This window comes from Elephantulus edwardii, unplaced genomic scaffold, assembly GCF_000299155.1.
Source record: "Elephantulus edwardii isolate Elephantulus edwardi_28Jun2011 unplaced genomic scaffold, EleEdw1.0 scaffold00129, whole genome shotgun sequence".
In the NCBI taxonomy this organism is placed as follows: domain Eukaryota; kingdom Metazoa; phylum Chordata; class Mammalia; order Macroscelidea; family Macroscelididae; genus Elephantulus; species Elephantulus edwardii.
The window spans coordinates 8,752,372-8,758,579 of NW_006399879.1; the positions used below are offsets into that span (position 1 = coordinate 8,752,372).

Sequence of the window (6,208 nt, forward strand, 5' to 3'; positions counted from 1 at the left end):
GTTCTGGGGGAAGATGACAGATCCACCCAGAGGTTCCCAGTACTGGGGGAGATGACAGGTCCACACAGGGCCTCCCAGTGCTGGGGGGGGAGGAGAGATGACAGGTCTACAAAGGGGATCTCAGTGCTGGGGGGAGATGACAGATCCACCCAGGGGTTCCCAGTACTGGGGGAGATGACAGGTCCACACAGGGGATCTCAGTGCTGGAGGAGATGACAGGTCCACACAGGGGCTCCCAGTGCTGGGGGCAGGGGGGAGACGACAGGTCCACACAAGGGTTCCCAGTACTTGGGGGTGGATGACAGGTCCACACAGGGGCTCCCAGTTCTGGGGGGAGATGACGGGTCCATACAGGGGAATCTCAAGTACTGGAGGAGATGACAGGTCTACACAGGGGCTCCTGGTGAGGGAGAGATTACAGGTTCACACAGGAACTTCCAATGTTCACAGAGACCCCTCCAGTGTTGGGGTTGGGGTAGGTGGAAGCTTCACAGGAGCCATTGTCAGATTCTGCACACTGATCTTGACTTTCAATAGCAGCCACCTTTCCTTTAGGGTGTTTATATGTGCTTCAGATGAGCGGTGTTCTTTGGTTAGTGATTGTTCCCTCTTGAACGCTCACTTACACTTCATACCTCAGAGTGAGTGATATAGGTGTGATGGCTGTGTGAAGACGGGCAGGGATTGGAGTGATGGAACCACAAGCCCAGGAATACCTGAGGCCAAGGAATGTGGAAGAATTGAGTAAGGACCTTTCCCTAGAGACTCTGCAGGAGCAGAGCCCTTCCGACAGCTTGAGCTCACAGTGGAAGTCCTCTGTTTGTAGTCCCCATATTGGGAGTAACAGTGGAGAATTAACTGTTGGCTTCCTGTCAACACCGAGAATGGGCATTTAAAAACACTGAATTTTACTCTTGCAAAATCTATATCTAGACTAAGAGGCTGCTGTCTGAACAGAAGAAAGAAACACTGTATGGTTTAAAATTAGGAAAGGCATGTGTCTGAGTTGTATCTTTGCTCCATATCTATGTAATCTACATGAGAAGATTATAGGAGAAACTGGACTCTATGAAGAAGGTAGTGTCAGGATTGGAGGAAGACTCATCTGTAACATATACAAATGTCAAAATCTTGCTTGCTGAAAGTGAGGAGGACTTGAAGCACTTGTTGCAGAAAGTCAGACACTGCAGCCTTCAATATGGATTGCATCTCAATGTCAAGAATATAAGTCTTCACCAGTGAGGGATAGATGGAGAAAAGATTGAGACTGTCAATACCTTCGTCTTACTAGGATCCACCATCAATACACTTGGTGTTAGCAGTCAGGAGATCAGTAGCTGTACTGCACTGGGAAGTCAGTAGTCAGGGACCTTTCCAAATTAGTATTTTTTAAAAAAATTTTTTTTATTTTTCTAGAGTGGAGGGACGGCGCAGGAGGGGAAGACCCTCTATGAGGTGGATTGATTCAGTGACTGGGGTAATCGGGATGGGTGTGTCAGAGGCAGTGCGATTGGCACAGGATAGAGCAGGGTTTAGGGCTGTTGTACATAGGGTCACTATGAGTCACAAATGACTCGATGGCACATAGCAACAACAACAACAACTAGTTTATTTACAAAATTCAAATACAAATTTGAACAAATTCTTTCAATTTCCCTCACCCGTCCCCCAACAAATTGTACAACCCAATGATTAATCCCCTCATCCCCCTGCACAATCACATCCCTCTGCTTCTAGCCTCTCTCGCCCCTCCTGGGTGCTTATACTCATTCTACAATAACGGTTTTATACAATATTTATCCTTATATGACTGGGTTAGTTCACTAAGCATAATGTTCTCCGGTCCCTCCCAAGTTAGGTAATAATTTACAAAGTTATTACTCCTGCATTCTGCATAGTATTCCATTGTGTGAATGTACCATAATTTCTCAGTTCATTAGTTTGTGGTTAGACATTTGGGCTGTTTCCATGTTCTTGCAATGGTGAAAAGTGCTGCTATGAACATTGGTGTACAAATCTCAGTTTGTGCCTCAGTTCTCATATCCTCAGGATATATTCCAAGTAGTGGAATAGCTGGGTCGTATGGAATTTCTATGCTCAGCTTTTTAAGGAAGCGCCAAACTGCCTTCCAGAATGGTTGCACCATTTTGCAATCCCACCAACAATGTCTGAGTTCCTTTCTCACTGCATCCTCTCCAACATCTATTACTTGCTGCCCTGTTAAAGTTTGCCTCTCTTACTGGAGTGAGATGGTACCTCGCTGTGGTTTTGATCTGCATCTCTCTTATTGCCAGTGATTTGGAGCATTTCATCATGTGTCTGTTTGCTATTCAAATATCTTCCTCTGTGAAAATTCTTTTGCCTATTTTGTAACTGGGTTATCAGTCTTTTTCTTGTGAAGGTCCATGAGTATTCTGTAAACTTTTGTTATAAGACTTTTGTTTGAGATGGAATGACCAAATGTTTGTTCCCAATCTATAGGTTTTCTTTTCACCCTGTTGGAAAAAGTTTTTGATGTGCATAAAGATTTAGTCTTCAGAAGGTACCATGCATTAATTTTATTTTATCCTCTTTAGAGCATACATTTTTGGTTGTATTTGGCAGTCTCTTTATACCTTGGACTAGCACTTCTAAGCTTGATTCCAGTTTGTCTCTTAAGAACATTACGGTTTTAGGCTTTACTCCCAGGTCTCTGATCCACCTTCAGTTGATTTTTGTGTCTGGTGTGAGATGTGGATCCTGTTTTAACTTTCTGCAGATGGAAGTCCAGTTTTGCCAACACCATTTGTTGAAGAGGTTATCACTTCCCCATTTGATAGCTTTGATTTCCTTGTCGAATATCAGTTGACCATAGATAGCTGGGTCTATTTCTGGGTTCTCAATTCTGTTCCATTGGCCAATGTGTCTGTCATTGTACCAGTACCATGCCGTTTTGGTTACCACTGCTGTATAGCAGGTTTTGAGGTCAGGGAGTGCTATACCTCCAACCTCATTTTTGTTTCTCAGAAATGCTTTGCTTATTCAGGGTCTCTTGTCTCTCCAAATAAGTTTGACAATTTCCCTTTCAATCTCATTGAAAAATGAATTTGCTATCTGGATTGGTATTGCGTTGAACATGTTGATTGCTTTTGGTAGGATTGTCATTTTCACCATATTGAGTCTTCCTATCCATGAACAGGGCATGTTTTTCCATTTCTTTAGGTCTTTTATTGTGTCTTTCAGAAATGCTCTATAGTTTTCCTTGTGTAGGTTTCTTATATCTCTAGTTACATTCATTCCCAAGAATCTCAATTTGTGGTTGGCTATTGTAAATGGTATTGCTTTCTTGATTTCCTTTTCTGAGTTCTCTTTGTTACTGTAGAGGAATCCTACTGATTTTTAAATATTGATCTTATATCCTGCCACTCGACTAAATTGGCCTATTAAATCTAACAGGTTTTTGTTTTTGTTTTTGTTTTTTTTTAGTCTTTGGGGTGTTCTGTGTATACTATCATATCATCTGCATATAGCGACAGTTTAACCATTTCGTTGCCAATCTGGATGCTTTTTATTTCCTTCTCTTGTCATATTGCCCTAGCAAGCACTTCCAATACAATATTGAAAAGAAGTGGTGACAGTGGACATCCTTGTCTGGGCCCTGTTTGCAAGATAAATGTTTTTAGTCTTTCTTCACTGAGAATGATGTTGGTTCTTGGTTTTGCATATATACTTTTCACTATGTTGAGGAAATTCCCTTCTATTCCAATTTTGCTGAGTGTCTTTATCAGGAAGTGTGACCTCTCCAAATTATTGAGGAGCAATGATGTCAGTTATTACTAAGTCAGGACTAAGGTGCGCTTGATTCAGACCATGGTCTTTTCAGTCACTTGCTGTGCATCTGAGAGCTGGGCAATGACTAAGGATGACAGAAAAGAAAAGTCTTTGGATTATGGTATTGGAGAAGAATGCTGAGTATTTCGTGAAATGCCAAAAGAACAGATATGTCTTGGAGAGGGTGCAGCCAGAGAGTTCCTTGAAGTCAAAGATGATGAAGCTTCATCTCATGTATTTTGGACATGTTGCTAGAAGAGGCTGTTCCATGGAGAGGGACATCATGCTTGGGAAGGTGGAGAGACAGTGAAAGAGAGGAAGACCCTTGACCAGGTGGATTGATACAGTGACTGAAGCAATGGGCTTGAGTGTGTCAGAGATTGTGAGGACGACACAGGACAGGCCAGGTTTCAGATCTATTGTTCAGTCACTGGGAGTTGTATTCGACTCCATGGAACCCAACAGCACCTCCAAGAGTGGATCTTCCTATAAATTGAAGGAAGGGCTACTTGAAGGACTGCAGAGAAGGACAGGGCTGGACACCGTGGCCCTCAGCGTGGACCACACTGTGTTGTAGGTCCTGCATAGTCATCCATTTGAATCATACCTTGGCCCTGGATTTCCTGCTTGCATCCACTTCCTGGGGTTACCTTACACTTCCTCCAATGCAGGCACTACAAACAGAGAGCTTTCACTGTGAGCTCAAGTTGTCAGAAGGGGTGTGCTCTCTGAGAGGCTCTATGGGAAGGTCCTTCCACCTTCTTTGACCTCAGACGTTCATGGGCTTGTGGTTCTGTCCCTTCAATCCCTGCCTCTGTCTTCACACATCCATCTTCCCACAATCTTGCCTCTGGGTCTCTTTTGCCCTTTTATAAGGATACCACTTAGGTGGGATTGGACCCATCCTGCTCCAGTGAGACTGATGGCATCTGAAAAGACCATATTTCCATACCAGGTCACCTTCACAAGTAGAAGGGTGAGGACTCAGCATGTCTCTCTAGAAGCATCTCACCCCATTTTACCGGTGATGACAGCAAAGTGGGATCCTGGCAGCTTGCCCAATCTACACAGCACACTATTCCAGAGCTAGGCAAACGATCCATGCATCCTCCCAGGAGATGCTGTCCCCACAGGGAGGGGACACAGGTCTGTAGAAGACACAAGGTGGTCCACAAACGGGCATGTATTCAAGTCTTCTTTGTACAGATCATTTGTGGTTAAAATTATTCTACAAAATGAGTCACATATAGGAAATAAGTCAATTACCATAACGTGATGTCCACATCCTAGTGGGACTTGCATTAGATTTCAGAACTGGTGTGAATGAAACTTCATCAGACAGAGCTGTTTTTCTTTTCTTTGCAAGGGTCAACTGAACTTTAGGGCAATAATGGGCAGGCAGGACGCTCTAAATCTCTGAGGCGGAGGACTGCCTATCTTTCTTCCTCAGAGTAGCTGTGGATACAAACTGCTAGGCTTTTGGTTGGCCTCCCAACACGTAACACATGGCACCACCAGGACTCCTCACAGTGTGCGAAGTGCAGCTTAAAGTGAAAGTACTTTCACCCACTTCTCTGTCTTCTGTCCCTCTTCAGCCTTTGAGTTCTTCTTGATTCCTCCCTGTACATCGTTTCCCTTGGAGAACCTGATGTCTTCACTGACTGGTACTTGGTGTTTCCCAGGAAGTTCCCAGGTCACTTATTAGGTGGCATGGGGTCAGCTTCAACTCATTGTGACCTTATGAACAACAGACCAAGGCCTTGCCCTGTCGTGTGCCATTCACACCATCTCTGATGGGCTCAAGCCATGGTCAGTCACTCCTTTTCCGGGGTTTTTTTCTCTTTCAATGACTCTCCACTTCCCCAGCATGATGTCTTTTTCCAAGGGCAGGTTCATCCTGACACCATGCCCAAAGTATGTGAGAAAAAAATGTTACCACTCTTACCTTCAAGAAGCTCCCTGGTTGAATTTTCTCCAAGAGAAAATTGTTTTCTCTCTGACCATCTCTGGAATATTAAGTACTCTTCAACACCATCTTTCAAAGACAACATTTCTTTTTTGGTCTTATTTATTTGCTCGTCCAATTCTCACAACCATATGAAGCAGTTGAAAATACCATGACTTGGATGAGGTGCACCTTAGTTGTTTAACTGGCATCCTTACTCTTTGGTATACTAAAGAGATCTTTGACAGCAGATCTGCCAGTGCAGTGTATCTGATTTCTTAACTGCTATACCATGGTTGTTGGTTGTTGATTCAAGTAAAATTATAGCCTTGGTAATTTCAATTGTTTTTCCTTCTATCATGATGTTGCCAATTAGTCCAGTGACAAGAATTTTCATTTTCTTGACGTTGAGATGCAATCGATATTGAAGGCTATATTCTTTGATTTTCTGTA

The 6,208-nt window shown here is 43.4% G+C and overlaps 1 protein-coding gene across 3 annotated transcripts in view; it reads left to right on the top strand.

Moving 5' to 3' along the window:
• The window catches only part of JAKMIP1 (janus kinase and microtubule interacting protein 1), a 95,418-nt gene that overhangs the window by 66,862 nt on the left and 22,348 nt on the right, over positions 1 to 6,208 (top strand). The window lies entirely within an intron of this gene.